Here is a 15,545-nt window from a genome sequence, read left to right as displayed (position 1 = left end):
CCTTCTGAGGTGACCGGCGGTTGGGGAAAGTGCCTTTTCAGTGGTAGCGTTCTGTTTGAGGAGTTCCCTTGCCGGAGAGAGTCGCCAGGAGCTGCGGTTTCCGTCTTTTTGTCATCAAACAAAGATCTTTTTATTTGCCAAGGCCTTTAATTTTTCAACCTTCTAATTTGCTTGTACATTTGAGAATACTGCTACCCCACCATGTTTTATTTAGTTGTGTTTATTTAATGTATTGTAGTATTTTTCTTATTCTAACTCTAACTGAGCTGAAGGGTGGGTTACCTACCAATATTTATAATTAAATAAATGGATGGATGGATGGATGGATGGATGGATGGATGGATGTGTTGTGGAAGCAGGTTGAGCAGATCTGCTAATATGCCCAAAAGAGATTGTAACATTGCTTTAGCATGCCAGCCATAGCTCAGCACATCTTATGCATGCAGAACATCCCAGGTTCATTCTCTAGTGTCTCCAGCTAGGGCTAGGAAAGAAGAGAGCTGGAGAGCTGCTGCCAATCAGTGTGGGCATTACTGGCCTAGATGGACCAGTGATCTCATTCAGTATAAGACAGCTTCTTATATTCCTATGACCAGCTAGTGAAGGCTGGTGGCTCCAATTTCAGTGGGGTTGTGAATCCATTATGAGTTTCAGTCAGAGCCTGTCAGAACTCTAAAGAAGCTGTCAAAAGTGCTCTTTGGGGGATATGGCTCTGCACCTTGGATAACTCCTTTAACATTCTAGCTGGTTCTGATGAAAACCCAGAATATATTCACAACCCCACTGAAATTGGAGCAACCGGCCTTCACTGTGACCAGTGCTCAGTGTCACTCAATCCACTTTCTCCAGCTTCAAAGTGGAACAATAAACACAGCTGTGAGCTGGGATGACTTTGTAGGAATCATAGAATCATAGAATAGCAGAGTTGGAAGGGGCCTACAAGGCCATCGAGTCCAACCCCCTGCTCAATGCAGGAATCATACCAGCCCTTCAGATTCCTTCAACACTACTAACATGGTGCCAGTTGCTTCTAGGAAATGAGCCTAATTAAAATCAGAGTGGAAGTGAAAACAAGTTTAGTTTTTTAATTGAATCTACATGTGTCTTGGATCTTGTCTTTGTGAAAGTTGCGACACATGCTAGATCATCACAGGGCACATCTGAGTTCAATCCAACTTTTGACAAAAAAAATATTCAGGAGGCAGAGTCAAAGGTTGGACACATGTTAAAATCTTTGAAAGAAAAATTCAGGAAGTGCAGACTGGACTGGAGAATAAGCCAATGTGTCATAACCAATGCAGAAAAATAGTCACATGACTTGCCTTGGAAAAATATTTATTAGTATGGATGGTTTGGTGCAAATGTTTCCCTCCATGCCTCTTAGGAACACAATAATTCCAGACTAGCCTGCTGCACAGCCATGGGTTGTATGCAACATTAGTTCTTCTTAGAGCATCATCACACGGAGAGGAAACACATTTCCTTACCATCGCTTCTTTGCCCCTGCATTTCTCCCTCATTACTTCCTCTTATGCCTGGTGGGGAAAGCGGAAGTAAACAAAGACCATGTGTCCCATTCAGGGGGCATTTTAATCATGCCACTTTTCCTGCACACAGCAGGAGATCAGGGCACATACTGGGTTTTGTTTTTTGTTTTTTGTTTTTAAAAAAGACAGCTTTAAAGAGGTCTATTTTGTGATGGAAAGAAGACAAGAAGGAGCGGGAAATGAATGGGAGGCGGACAATGGCCATGGCTAGACCAGGCCTATATCCCAGGATTGTCCCAGGATCATCCCTGTGCATCCAAATAACACACAGGGGATCCAGGGAGCAGGCAGGGATGACCCCTCCATTTGCCTGGGATAATCCTTTGGTCTAGCTAAGGGCAATGTCATCAAAAGGACCCGCAAACATCCATAAATGGGCAACAATGAGTGTGTGATAAAACACTCCTCTGATGAACCTCTTAGAGTAAATCCACTGAAATCTATGGGACTTAAATTATATTACCATTGGAGATATATATAGTCATAGATATATAGATAGTCATAGATATATTCACTCCAATTATCTGTGCTAGCTGACCAATTATTATTATTATTATTATTATTATTATTATTATTTATTTATATAGCACCATCAGTGTACATGGTGCTGTACAGAGTAAAGCAGTAAATAGCAAGACCCTGCCGCATAGGCTTTGCTCCAATTATTAAAAAAGATAATTAACTAATTTCAGGTGTAACACCTCCAATGGTACATTTGATTGTATTTTCTATTCCAGTGCATAGATCCACACTAGATTACAGTGCACATTGTGTTCAATGGAGCTCGGTCCCAGGAAAGTGAATATAAGATCACAGACTAAAGCTATTTATCTCCCCTATCTTGAACTGATTTTCAAAACATATTTACAGTACAATACTCTATATGTCAGTTCAGAAGTAAGTCTTATTGAATTCAACAGGACTTACTCTCAGCCAGGCAATTAATAAAGTCAATTTATCCTGGAAATCATTCCTTGATTGCGTTTCTTCTCTAACCAAACATAACTGGTCAACTTTGAGTACCCAATAGGTTCTTCTCAGGGTGCCCTCAGAGGTTCAGAAGGCATACTCAAATTTGGTGCTTTTCATTGGATCCCAATGACAGAACTCCACCTGGCATCATCTTTGTTTTAGCAGCCAAGTAAAGTATATCCCATATTGTCACTTTTTAGTGGTTTATAGCAGGGGTGGGCAGAAGATAGATCACCTGGTAGTTTGCTCAATGATTTGCAGCAGTTCTGCAAAAGTTTCTGACTCCCAATTGACTAACAATTGCAATAACGAAAAGTCCTATTATTGAAAAAGAACACTTGGGGAAATCCAGGAGTATATTTGTGACCTTAGTTCTGGTACAGATCACAAGTTCCTGAGCTAAAAATGTGTTTCAGAAGCACTGTGTTCCTGAGCAATAGAAAAATTATACCCTGAAGCCCTTTTCTTTTCTGGGGATGATTAAATGTCAGTTTGGTGTAAAAATGGTATGTGTTTAAATTCTTAATATTACTCTTTCATTTGTCACCATTTCTGATGTTAGAATTGGATCAAGGTGAGCAATATTTGGCATTATTATGCAAATGGTATGATGATACCATTATGCATTAGGTAAAACAATAATAGCAGTGCTCTAAGAAGAAAACCAAACAGAGGTACCCTGTTCCTTAATTCACTGGCTGCCAATTAGTTTCCAGGCGAAGTATAAAGTGTTGGTTATTATCTTTAAAGTCCTACATGGTTTGGGTCCAGGTTACCTGTGGGATCACCTTCTCCCATACAGTCTGCCCCGCACACTCAGGTCCTCTGAAAAGAATTCACTCCAGTCAGCCCAAACTAGATTGACAACTGTAACCGAGAGGACCTTTTCTTCTGCCACCCCCAGACTGGAACGGTCTGCTGGGAGAGATTCACCAACTCAACAGCCTTTCTGAATATAAAAAAGCTATAAATACGGATGTCTTCCAGCAGGCCTACCCAGTCAAATTTTAAGATGTCTGGTTGTTATTTTAATAATGTATTAGTTTGTATATGTTTTAAACAGTTTTATGTATTTTCTAATATTTTTGTATTCTATGTTGTTCCTCGCCTCGATCCAGAGGGAGAGGTGGGTAATAAATAAATAAATATATTATTATTATTATTATTATTATTATTGTTGTTGTTGTTGTTGTTATATCTCTGCCTCCCTGAGCTGTCATTTTGCCCCTGGCTCAGGTAGGCCCAGAGTGCCGTAAAAAATGAAGTAGAACCTGCAAGCTCCACCCTGGTTTGTTATGATCTTTACTGCCATCCTGCTTCTGTTCATGTGGATGGTGTGTAGTTCCAGCCATATGCTTTGATTTCTCCGGCCATCTCTGTATTGTTTTAATTGCCTTTAATTTGTTGAGTGACTTTGTAGTTTTAATGGGTTGCAACAAAGCCTTCCATGAGTAAAAAAAATCTTCTTGCACAAGACCTCCAGATTTAGGGGAATACAGGGGTGAGGGTGGGCGCTTCAAGGGGGAAAGGGGAAATCCGTGACTCCAGCAGTGCCCTTCCACTGGTGGAACAACAACACTTTTGGATAAAACCCCAGCGCCACCCTACCCCCCATACACACACATTTGGTAGAAAAGTGGATTTCTCAAATAAATTTCTCAAATAAATAAATAACCTCATTTAGCTGTTCTTTGGGGCTTGTTCTTTTATTCTGCTTTCAGTATCAGGCATGGACTAATCAGGAGGTTACGATAAATAAGAGTTCCTCTTTCAGTTCCAAGCATTTGTCTTTTTCTTGTGAACTGGTCTTAACCAAACTGGCTCTTCTCTCCTAGGCTCTACCAGGCTACATCTGTGATGCATGACCACGAGCTTCATCCCACGTACCCGTTTCCCTCGAATTGTCCCCATAACGTAAAGCTATTGTCGTCATTGTCGTTGTTGTTAGCTAAATCACACCCCGGGTAGCGGCGGACCTAAGATCCTTTGCATACCAGGAAAAGGGTTTAAGGGGGGGGGGTAAAAAAATGATTAAAAATCAATGGATGACCCAATCTGATTCAAATTTGGTGTGCTGAAAGCCCTCACTGTGCCAATTTTATGACTTTATCTTTAAAACTTACACAGATGTAAGCATTTGTTTAATTTGCAGTTTAAAAATATCAAATCATCCTTCTGCGCCCCCAGTGGCCGCTCAGAGAACAACAAAAGATTCGTTCTTAAAGGAGTCCAAAATACGTCGGTTCTTTTGGCTAAGAAGCACAATTAAAGCAGGATGCATGGGAGTACTTCACAGTAAAAGCAGATTATAAGCTGGAAAACTTTGGAGTCCTTTGCATGCAGTTCACAGTGATTGCACAGCAAATGCTGTTGTGATGAAGCTACACAAGATATACGTGTTCAGAAAAGAGTTAAAAGCAGTGCTTGAGGAGGAGTGTTCCAGCCCAGCCACTCTCCATCACGTTTGTCTCTCTGAAGAAGAGAGTCCCCTCTATCCACGGGGGATCTTCACACAAGCCAGGGACCTGGAAAATCCATATTCTGGCTTGTGTGAAGAACTCCCACAGAGCGAAACAATACTCTTAAAATACAAGCACAGGCAGTGGTGACCTTAGACATTTTGCTGCCTGAGGCAAAAAACAAGATGGTGCCCCCTCCCATTCCATGTACAAAAGCCAGCTGGACTGACAGCTGAATCTTACTTCAAACCTGTCAATGAGGCATCATCTTCGTCTGCACCTGAAGGCCGCAGGCTCATTTAGGGGGCACAGGGTAGGCTCTATGTCACACAGGTCTCTCCTCTAGCAACTTGCTGCCATCCCCCAACATCTGACACCTGAAGTGACTCGACAGGGCCCTGTCCACAGACCAGTGAAAGTCAACTGTCTGAATTTCATTGATTTCAGCAGCAAAAGGTTAAGCAACTGCTTATCCCTTGTACTGAAATTAATTGAACTTTATTGGATGGCACCTTGCTGATCCCAAAAGTCCTTTACAAACCAAATGATCAGGCTTTGTTTTCTTTCATTGGGTTTAGCACCATCTGCTAGGAAAGGTCATTGTTTTATCACAGAATCTCCCCCATTTAATAACATCAGCTTTGAACAGGCCATTTGGCGGGTATGAAAGACTTTCAGTTTAGCATGGCATTAAGCAAATGATAAGATTGACAAAAGGGACCAGTAAGAGTTTATTTTGCACTCTGCAAATACAAGCCCATGTTTGGGATAAAAACAAGGTGTTCTGAAACACACAATGGAAATGGCGCCTCCTCCCTTTTTCAGCCTACTTCTCAGGCTTGCGAAAGTGTGAGCAATTTCTCCACATTCTCACGTGGTTTGGACAAATTCTAAAAGAAGTGTTTCCAGGGGATCATCAGTCAAAAGCTTCTCCTTTATTTCTTTTTAACTTTATTTCTATCTTGATTTTATTTAAATAGTTTAGAGATCCTGGCTTCTCCTCCATTCAATTATTATTTTAGAAAGAAAGAAAGAAAGAAAGAAAGAAAGAAAGAAAGAAAGAAAGAAGCACTATACTGAAAGGGATGCCAGCCAAAGATGATTTTGGACCAAGTTTTAGGTATTTATTTATTTATTATTGCATTTATATTATTGCCTCCTGATGTTTTGGATTTCAACTTCCATCAACCCCAGCCAACATGACTGATGATCAGGAATGCTGGGTGTTGTAGTCTACCAGGTAGGGGAAGGATGCATTAGGCAATCTGTAGAGGATTCCCATGAGTCCCTGATCTCACCTGTGCCTGAAGACACTCTCTCTACAGATGTTTTTGCGAACAAAAATAGGTTAGAAGTAAAGCTTGATGCCATTATGCCACCCACCATGTGCATTCATTGAGTGCATGGACATGTGCTTGGAGCTATTGTCTACTGAGGTCCTCCTCCGGGTGCCTTCTGTGAGTGAAGCTCAGAAGATGGCAGCAAGGGAGAGGGCCTTCTCAGTGGCAGCCCCCCAATTATGGAATGATCTCCCTGATGAGGCCCGCCGGAAGCCAACATTGTTATCTTAATGTGTTTTATATTTACTGTTGTTCCCTGCCTCAATCAAAATGGAGAGGCGGGTAAGAAATTATTATTATTATTATTATTATTATTATTATTATTATCATTATCATCATTATCATCATCATCATCATCATCATCATCTTTTCGGTGCCATTCAAGACTTTTCTCATCTGCCAGGCATTTAGCAGCATATGTTGGGTTTTTAATCGATCCCAGATCTATCTTTAGGTTTGGCTGAGAGCTCAAAATTGTTTTTAAATGTATCTTGTCATTGTAGGCTGTCTGTTTTACATTTTTATGGGTTCAAATTTTGTATATCGATTTTTAATGTTTAATGTTTAAATCTTTTGTAAACCACCCAGAGAGATTTGGCTATGGGGCGGTATAGAAATGTAAATTAATAATAATAATAATAATAACAACAACAACAACAACAATAGAGAAGTCACGGTACATCTGCCATAGAACCACTAGGCATTATACACATTTTTGAGGGTGCATTCTAGAGCATACCTTCCATTCATGCGGAGCACTGGGTTGGCCAGGCCTGCTGAGACTTGCAGCTGACCCTATGTGAGCCCATGAAATGCCCCATAATGCACCCAGCACTCCCTTTCAGCTGTTCATTGAAAGACTAGAAGTGTATGTTTTCAGTAGAGCTTGCTCTCCATTATTATTATTCTCCACTTCAAGGCACCTCCGAGAAGTTTCGGAGCAACCCCATGGCCCCTAAGAAGCCATTGCTTTAGAAGGAAGATGGCTTCTCCGTACTTTGCATGACAGAAAATTCTGCCCACTGTGCTGCTCCCTGAACTTTGCATTTACAATTAATTGTGTTGCTGTCACTGTGTGAGGGAACTTTGTGTCTGATGCAAGTTACTGGATAACTGAAATTATGTTTGTACCTGGCATTTTGTTCCAGTGACATCATTTGGGGCTAATGAACTCCATAACCTGTATCTTTACAAAAGATACCAAACCAAAAGAGAATGCCAGCTTTGACTAATATAACCCGAGGCTGTATTGCTTTCACTCTGGCGTGCAAGGTTGTTTTTAAAATAGCTCCATCCTATGCCTAAAGTGAAATGTTTGTTACGTGTGCCTTACACGGCCTAGTGGTGAGATGTTCCAGGGCAAGTGAGCACCACAAGTTTCCATTGCCTTTCAGCATGAGTGCAAATGGGGACTTACGATGCCTTTGAAATATTTGCATTATTGAGAACTATGCAAGCAAAGCCTAAGTGGAAGCAAATGCAACCCCATAGGTACATAGGGCCATCGTTGATCAGTTTCCCAGAGAGCAACAGGTGCAGCCCTGTGCCAAGACAGCACTCTAGTTTTAAGCTACCATAAAGTCCCAGCTTGTCTCAGAAAGCCTATATACACCAGTTGCTGGGGAACATGGGTGGAAGGGTGCTGTTGCACCTATGTCCTCCTCATGGGTTCCTGGTCAGCAGCTGATCGGCCGCTGTGTGAACAGAGTGCTGGACTAGATGGACCCTTGGCCTGATCCAGCAGGGCTCTTCTTATGTGCTTATGTTCTCTTTTCTGTGCTCTCTCTCTCTCTCTCTCTCTCTCTCTCTCTCTCTCTCTGTGTGTGTGTGTGTGTGTGTGTGAGAGAGAGAGAGAGAGAGAGAGAGAGAGAGAGAGAGAGATGAGGGAGGAGAAGTCAGTTTTGCAGAGACCTAGCCCCACATCCTGCCCCATCTCTCTATGTGGGGAAGACAAAATCTCCTAGTCCTGGAGTCCCCGATGTGGTACCCATGAGCACCCATATGCCCACCAAAACCTCTCTTGGTATCTGTCCCCTCTCAATATTTATTTGTTTATTTATTTTATTTTATTTTATTTTATTGACTTTTTTTAAATGGGGAGGCTGCAAAGTGAGCGGCTGGCCTCCAACGCCATCTTTATTAACAAGAACTCCTCTGGGCCCTGTGCCAAATTTAAAAATGGCAGCTGGCTGCAGCTCAGGGCTTTGTTTTGATGTGTGCCCAGGGAAAAGAAAAAGAAAAAAGGGGGGGTTAGGGAGCAGTGGAGGCTGGCAGCTCCAATGTCAGGAGGACAGTGAATCCGTTCTGGGTTTCAGTCAGAACTCTAAAGGTGCTTTCCAAGGTGCTTTGCTTTGTTCTGACTGAAACCAGGAGGTATTCACTGGTAGGGAGTATCATGTGGTAGGCATCAACAGTGGATGATTTTCACTGCTCTGCGCATGTGTGAGAACTCATTTGTTTGCATATGAGTTTGTTTGTTTTGGCCTGACGAGCCACACTGGCTGCTCCCTTGGTCAACACGGCTCTTCAGAGAACCTGCCCACCCCCTGGCTCACACTGAGAATCCCAGAGTGAGGCTGGCTGAGAGCAACCACACATCCTGTGTTTTGCTCTGAGGATCTCCTCGGAGCCAAACAGAGGACAGGCTGCTGCCATCATCATCCTTGCTGGCCATTCTCTCACTGTGGCCTTTGCCACAGCGGGACAGTGGGACCAGCAGAGCTTTCTGGAACACCTGCTTGCATCACCACACAGGTGGCTGCTCTGGAGATGCCACAAATGTCATGACAGGAAAATCGCTAGTGAGGCCCTCCAGCGCACCCACTGAGGGGGACAGCAGAGGCCCTCCTGGTGGCAGAGAGATGCCATTTGCAGCTCCTCCCATTTCACCACCTGAGGCAGGACCTTCTCCCACCTCACAGGAAGGCCAGCCTGCTTGTAACTATAAATAAACATAATTGTACAAGAATACCAGTGCCCTGTCCAGCCTAGAATCCTTTGCTGAGTTCCTCAACAAAGAAACCATTCCAGAAAGGAATTTCTGAGGACAGAATGTTTGAAAGTGCTGTTGTGCCATCCCACCGTGTCCAATATAACTCCCAAGTAAGTATGTCTACGATTTACAATTGTACACTATAAAATATGTTTGGTTTTTATGAAGTCGTATTTCACAATGGGATTCATTTGGTTCTTTACACCCTCAAGAATTGCTTATACTTATAAACGCCCTAAGCATTCAGTTTGGAGACAGTGTAACAAATGATTTCTTCACATATGCTCCAGATGCCCCAACGTCAGAAAATTTTGTAGATACTGATAAAATTCTATAGCAGATATTAATTTTCATCATGACGAAGTGTAACTGGTGAAGTGTTATACACTACAACAGCGTTTTCATCTCAATAATTTCAAGTGTACCCTTTCATGATAACTATAGTATGCTCTGAATGGGAACACTTTTTTTTTTCATTTGCAAGCTTAACGTTCTCCTAAAAGCTGTAAGACAGCATGCATGGCATTTTTGTTTCTAACCACAGTACTTTTGAAATTATCAATATACAAACACTTATGGTTATCGTTAAGTAAACAGGTTATTCCGACATGTGCACTGAACATGATGATTTTCTCTCTGTGTTAATGTTCCAGTTTACTTCCTGTGGCAGCTACTGGGTTGTGTGCTAAAAGTCTAGGAGGAAGTTGGGTGTTTTGCTGGCTTGCTTGAACTGCTGCTGTGTATCACGAATAAACAAATGGTGACAGGCAGGTTGGAAGACAGATGAGATTAATGGTGAATACAAAGGACAGTGTGGTCCAGTGGACAGAGTAGGAGAGAAGAATGTGGATAGACAGGATATGCGCTTTTTATACTGTATTTTGTAATTGTGTTTTTAACCTGTTTATTTATTTATTTTGGTTTTAATTTTTGTGAACCGCCCAGAGAGCTTCGGCTATTGGGCAGTATAAAAATGTAATAAATAAATAAATAAATAAAATAAGCAAGGTTAAAAAGCCCACTCTTGGATATTTTTATTTACTCACTTACTTACTGTACTGATAAACCACCCCATAAACAAAGTTCCCTGGGCAGTGCACAATACATTGACCCTTTTCAGATGACACACTAAAGCCACAATGGTTAAGCATTTGGAGCTAAATATTATGGCTTACTGTGTCATGTGAACCATTCCTGACCATGGTGGATACATAACCACAGTTTAAACATGCTCACAAGCCATTTGCTGCAAAAAAAAGTCAGCGGCCCATGGCTTAGCATGTCATCTGAAAACATACAATACAAACGTGAATAAATAAATAAATAAATAAATACAATGCAGAATAAATCCAAAATACAACCAGCAGCAAGGAATGAAAACATTCCAGCACTTAAAACCAAATTATAAACAGCAGCAGAATAAAGTACTAAAAGCACCAAGCAACAGTTCCTAAAATGCCTGGGGGTGGGGGGAGTCTTTATGTGGTGCCAGAAAGATTATAAAACAGGCACAAAGCAAGCCTCCTTGGGGAGATCATTCTAAAAAAAGGGGTGCCACCACTGAAAAGGCCTCTCTCTTATAGCCACCCAGCTCACCTCATTTGGCAGAGGGCACATGGAGGAGGGCCTCAGATAATGATCTTAATGTCCAGGTAGGCAAATATGGGAGGAGTTGCTATTCAATGTACATCTTTTGCACTCTGTGCATGTTTACTAAGAAAGCCTACTGAATTCAAAGTCGCTTACTCACAGTAAGCGACTCGCAGAGGATTATAGTCTATAGTCAGGGGGGTGGCACAAAAAGCAGTGTTTTAAGATGTTTTGTTGTATGTATTTGGGTGGGTTGTGTCTGTGTGGTTGTTTTGTGTCTGTGTGGGGGTGTTACAGCTCCTGCCTCACAGATATATGCTTTCCTCAAGGAAATATATGGCTAGAAACTGGGACAGAGGATCAAAAATTGGCCCCTTGCCCTCTCTAAAGTACCTCCTTGGGGTTTGGACCTAAAGAGCCTGGAACCAGCTACAGGTGCTCCTGAGTGTGGTCTTCCTAGCTTACCTTCTGAGAATTCCAACTGAACACTCACTGCTGCTTCACCAGAGTGATGGATCCTAGCAAATTTCACAGAGTGAGGTGTCAGTAGGGCAGCAGTGTGGTATCATTGGTGGCACGGCCTCTGTTTCTGATGAAGCAATGGTTCGTGGTCAAAAAAAGAAAAGAAAACAGAAAAGTGGAAAGACCACCCTCAGAGGTAGCCACAACAAACACTTGCAACAATCAGGTTTCCTTTCGGGTAGCTATAATTTGGCCAGAAGACAAAATGATTGAGCTGAGTGATTGGGATGAGTGATTCCTGCTGCTTCTTTCAACTACACTGGAAAACTAGGTGGCATCTCCTTCTCCGTTCTTTTCCTTTTAGTGAATGTTCCATAAGCTTTCACTCTATACTTTTCAAGAGCCAACAGCCACTGGAGTTTTCTCAAGTTCCCTGTGCCCTGCTGGGCTCAAGCCAGAAGATCAAGAGGAGTAGAAAGACAATCTTCACCTCCCCATCCTCTGGCTTTCCTGATTTTCAGCCTGTTTAGTGAGGGCACTTCAGAGGGGGAGAGAAGAAGCCTGGGGGAGGCTTAGGATAACTCGTACCCTGGCTTTTCTGGTCTCCTCCCTTCCCCTCCCAAAAGAATGTCCCCTTTCCTCCTCTTCCAAGGTCACTTTTCCAATCTTGGAGGGCAGTGAGAACAGTTCTTTCTGTGCCGTCTGCAAGGAGGCTGGGGTGGGGGGTTGGATCTCCCAAGCCCCCTTCTGAGGTCAGCGTACTATCTCCAACCTCAGAGGCATTTCCTGAGCCATCCTATGGTCCCTGGGATGCTCACATACAACCATGTGATTGTTCTATTAAAGCAGTTTGCAACCATTTAAACCACAAGGAAGACAATGTTATTAAAACTTTTAAACTTCCAAAAATCAAAAATGAGTAACATTTTCAAACATCAAACATCACACACACATACACCCCTCTCTACCTGTTATTATTATTTGCTATATTTCTTACCCGCCTTTCTCCAACATATGAATTAACATAACAATACATATAATGCTTCCGATGTGCCCTTGGCAGCTTACACAAGGTTCAGCACTAAACCCTATTAAAACAAAAGATAAGATCGTTGTGAATAACTGGATGAAGCAGAGGTGGGCTGATTCCTCACAGGTTTCCCATCAGGAGCAGAAATGGATCAAGGTCTCCTGGGCCCAGTAATGGAGTAGGTTGCAAGCACAAAATGAAAGAGAGGACAAGGAAGAGGGAAAGCTACACACTAAGCCTCCAGCAACAATGGTCTCCCTCCCGTGATAAGTAAGAATGCCGCCGGTCTGGAGAGGCTTTAGCCTTGAGCTTTCTTTGAGCCAGAATTCAAGATCTGATGCAGGGCTTGTGGTATGGAAGTCAGAGGATGTTAACAGCCAGTCTCCACCATTGTGGTAAGAGAGACTGGGAGGCTCCAAGTGAAACACCTTCCACTGAAGACCCAGCTGATCAGTCTTTATCATTTCTGCCTCATTGGAAAGAGAAGGAAAGAAAGGCCAAGGCTGGTCGACAACTGTTTGGCCATTGTATGAACAGAATGCTGGAGTAGATGGACCCTTAGTTTGATCCAGCATGGTTCTTCTCATGAACCTAAAGAAGAAGCTAAAGGACAAGTGGGCTAGAACTTCAGGTGAGTTGGCTAGACTTCAGTTTTCACAGTCATGCTATAGTAGCCAGGGTGGACATGTGTCCTCTTTCACAAAGGACAAACCTCTAACTGAAGTGCAGCCTGAGGACTGTCCTCTGTTTGAAGAGCTGACCAGTCTAAGGGCTCTTCTACACCAAGCAGGATATTCCACTATGAAAGTGGTATATAAAAAAGGCAGGAGCAACACTACTGCTTTATAGCAGTATGAAAGTGCACTGACAACTGCTGGAGCCCATTGACACCTACCATATACCGTTTTCATACCACTTTCATCATGTTATGTCCTGCTTGGTATAGATGTGTCATGGGCACCAACAGTTGTCAGTACATTTCAGTACCACTATAAAGCAGTAGTGTAGATCCTGCAGTGCACTTCAATATCACTATTGAAGTGCACTGCCTTTTATATACCACTTTCATACTGCTTTTATCGTGGAATATCCTGCTTTATATAGATGAGCCCCAAGTCTGGTTTAAAGACAATTATCCATCAGAAAGAAGAGTTGGGTCTTGAAGTTGCCCATCAACAGCACCTGGATAGCAAACTGAGCAAGGCACTCTGGTCATAGTCTTCCACATTATGGAAGTCTATGGATATATTTTATTTATTTATTTAATTAATTAATTAATTACATTTCTATACCGCCCAATAGCCGGAGCTCTCTGGGCGGTTCACAAAAATTAAAAACATTCAAAGTATAAAACAAATATACTGTATTTCTATTTAAGTTATCATAATTATTGCTAAGTTTTCATATGCATATTTTATGCCAATCACTGTCCTCTTTTGTCCTCTTTTTTTGGTGATGCGTTTCCTCTTTTTCTTTTTTCTTTTTTCCGGGGATTCATAAGTGGCCATGGTTCTGTTACCACCAAATAGAATCATCAATCATCCCTGGTAGGGCATCTTTCAAGACTTCCTCAGAGCAGTTTCCCACCCTGGAAGTAAATGTCTGTAAAACAGAATAGCCAATTTGGGTTGATTTCATGAAGGGAACCCTTGAGGTTTAGTTCAGTGGCAATTTATGTTGTGCTTCACCCCTTCAATGAAAACACCAGTCTAGACCCACTGAACTCAATGGCTTTATCACAATGCTGCCTGATCATGGAGTCCTCGTGCTCAGCCAGGAGGATTTAGCCCTGAGAATGTGTTTTCCTTTTCCAGTTCAAAAGACAAAATGTTTTGGCCATAGATTGAAATGACAGACTCAAGACAGAACGGAATGGTGTGACTTTGACTTGCGTTCTTGAAAGAATGGATGAAGATGAGTCAGAGATATGTGATGCACAAGTTATTTTCTCTCCTGTAATTGATACCACCGCAAAGAGCAGGAGTGTAACACCTGAACTTTCAAATTAAAGTAACGATGTGTTCTAGTCTGTTTGCTATACAAATCTTTCCTGGTTGTGACTACAAACCTGTACATCCGGGAAGAGGAGACGAAGATTGCCCACAGGTGGGCTGCATGTGACCTTTCAAGGCACAGCGAATGTTCTGAGCAAATAGAATAAGTCCACATTGTCGCACCTGCTAGCCTGATGCTCTCAGGTGTTAGAACAACTTGATAGCTCGCTCTATTATTTCTGCGAAAAGGAAAAATGGGGAGAGGTATGCTTGATTTCCCATAGGTGAACTGTGACATTAACCAGCAATACAGACAGTACCCAAACATGGCCAGATAAACCACTGGGCTGCAGCCCCTTTGCCCACCATCTCAGGAGGCCCACTAGCTAGCCCAGATTCTCAGATTCCAAATTAAAAATAGCAAGTCTCTAGCCTTTGTAGAATCCACGATATGACACAAAATGTCCAGGCACTATTTTGTTCAATTGTTTTGTGAAAACACTCCATGCTTAGAGATATGTGTAGAGTGAACATTTTTCTGCAGAAGGGGCTTCCTGGTTCATTAGACCCCACCCCCTTTTTTGGTCTATCCTTGGGTAATAGTGATTACTACCCATTGAAAACCTTTGAGAAATCCAGGATTTTAGCATAGCTGTGATTGGGCAGGAGCATATCCAGCCCAAAACAATAAGTAATAGAAACATCAGGAGTTCATGTTTGTGATGTCACATGTAAAAATGTTATGAATCTCTCTCTCTGTGTATAATACACACAGTTTGATAACCTGTCTATATGTGGAATCACAAACACAAACTCCTGATATATAGATACACACACACACACACACACACACACACACACACACACTATATAGTTCTAGATCTGCTGAGAGTTTATCATTGATATATAGTGCTTTTATGGTTTTAAATTGTGTATATTGATTAATAACATTTAATGTTTTTAATCTTTGTAAACTGCCCAGAGAGCTTCAGCTATGGGGCACTATAGAAATGCTAATAATAATAATAATAATAATAATAATAATAATAATAATAATAAATGTGTGTGTGATCACTCTGTATTTTCTCATAAGTAGATCTAAAGAGTGAGTGGCATGAATGACAGTGGGTACAGTTTCTTCTTACGGAGGTCTTCTGGC

Source organism: Elgaria multicarinata, chromosome 6 (assembly GCF_023053635.1).
Source record: "Elgaria multicarinata webbii isolate HBS135686 ecotype San Diego chromosome 6, rElgMul1.1.pri, whole genome shotgun sequence".
NCBI classification, from domain to species: Eukaryota; Metazoa; Chordata; class Lepidosauria; order Squamata; family Anguidae; genus Elgaria; species Elgaria multicarinata.
The sequence above is the reverse complement of the archived record's forward strand: the minus strand, read 5'-3'. Positions refer to the sequence as shown.